Consider the following 1,981-nt stretch of genomic DNA (forward strand, 5'->3'; position numbering starts at 1 on the left):
CCGCTCCGTGGCATGTGGGATCCTCCCGGACCGGGCCACGAACCCGTGTTCCCTGCATCGGCAGGCGGACTCTCAACCACTGCGCCACCAGGGAAGCCCTTGGAGAGAATTTTTACACATAAGGGACTTGACTTCATGTGTCATGTTCCCCCATCCCAACCCAGTTTGTTGTTTTTTGTTTGTCATGTGGTTTTTTCTTCCTGCAGAAATTTAACATTTTCATGCAGTCATACTTATCTATCACTCATTTTCTTTCTGACTTCTGTTCTCTGTATCTGGTTGGTATCTTTTGTATTTTTGCCATGCTTAGAAAGTTTTGTTCCACTCTTGAGATGACTTACGAAAGATATTGATTGAAGGTTTTTTCTGGTTTGGGTTTTTTCTGGTTTGGGTTTTTTCTGGTTTGGGTTTTTTTGGCCTTTGATCCTTCCAAAAGTGTGTCCTGGAAGCTGTGTGAAAAGGTTTGGATTAATGTTTTCCAAGATCCAGCCACACCATCTGTTCAATAAACAGCTTTGTACATTGGGTTTGAAACACCACCTTTATCATGCCACACTCCCTTATGTGCTGGCACTTAGCTCTGCAGTCTCAGTTCTGTCCCTGTATCTGTCTGCCTATTCTTGTTCCAGCCAGATTCTTTTACGGGCCAATAAACCGAGACCTAAAAGTCTGGAAAGGACAGGGAGTCCAGGATGGAAGCCAGGCTCCAGGAACTGATCCATGAGCAGCTGCTGGGTGCTGGGTAACCAGAGGGGGTGCAGACGCCCTTCCTGCCCCACAAAGTCAGAAGACAGAGTTTTATAGGGCTCTATAAAACTCTCAGACGCCACATGGAAACTCCAGATGGGCTCTGAGGACTAAGGGACAGGGACGGGAAGGAGCTCTAAGTCCCCGAGGACATTGCTGACCACCCAGACCTGGGGGCCCTGGAGGGCTGCCTTCCAGCGGGTCCAGGGGCAGGGCCACCACGGTGACAAACGTACAGGACAGTAGGGAAAAACCAGATGAGGGTGGGTGGACCCCAGGGTAAACTTCCCCTTTCCCTCGTCAAAGCATGTGTTCCAGCAAAGGTAATCTGCTGCCTAGGGAAAAAAATCTGTGTCCTTTTTTTGTGTGGAACCAGGGTGTTCTGAGCTCATTTCCCAAGCTGCAGGGATGGGCAGGTGGCACCTCTCACATCCTTAGTCCTCCAGCTCCAGGGGGCACTGCTGACTTCTCTTCTTTCAATGTCACAACTTTCTGGTAACTTTTAATTTTATCTATCTATATATATTTGGCCACGCCACATGCCTTTCGGGGTCTTAGTTACCTGATCAGGGATTGAACCTGAGCCCCGGCAGTGAAAGCACTGAGTCCTAACCATTGGACAACCAGGGACTCCCATAATTTTATCTTTTTTTTTTTAAATTATTTTATTTATTTATTTTATTTTTGTCTGCGTTGAGTCTTCGTTGCTATGCGTGGGCTTTCTCTAGTTGGCGGTGCACGGGCTTCTCATTGCGGTGGCTTCTCCTGTTGCGGAGCACGGGCTCTAGGTGCGCAGGCTTCAGTAGTTGTGGCGCACGGGCCCAGCTGTTCCGCGGCACGTGGGAGCTTCCTGGACCAGGGCTCGAACCCGTGTCCCCTGCATTGGCAAGCAGATTCTCAACCACTGCACCACCAGGGAAGCCCAATTTTATCATTTTTAAAGTTGCAAGAATAGTACAAGGAATACTCACGTGCCCTTTATTCAGATATTCTATGTACTTTTTGCCTATTTCTGTTATCATTCTCACTCTCTCTTCCTTTCTCTCTCTCCAGACACACACACACATATATATGTATGCATATTTTTTATCTGAGCCATTTATTGAAATTTTATTGAGGTATAGTTGATTTACAATATTATATAACTTTCCGGTGTACAACATAGTGATTCACAATTTTTAAAGATTATACTCCATTTATAGTTGTTATAAAATATTGTCTATATTCCCTGTGC

Source organism: Physeter macrocephalus, unplaced genomic scaffold (genome assembly GCF_002837175.3).
Source record: "Physeter macrocephalus isolate SW-GA unplaced genomic scaffold, ASM283717v5 random_817, whole genome shotgun sequence".
NCBI lineage: Eukaryota > Metazoa > Chordata > Mammalia > Artiodactyla > Physeteridae > Physeter > Physeter macrocephalus.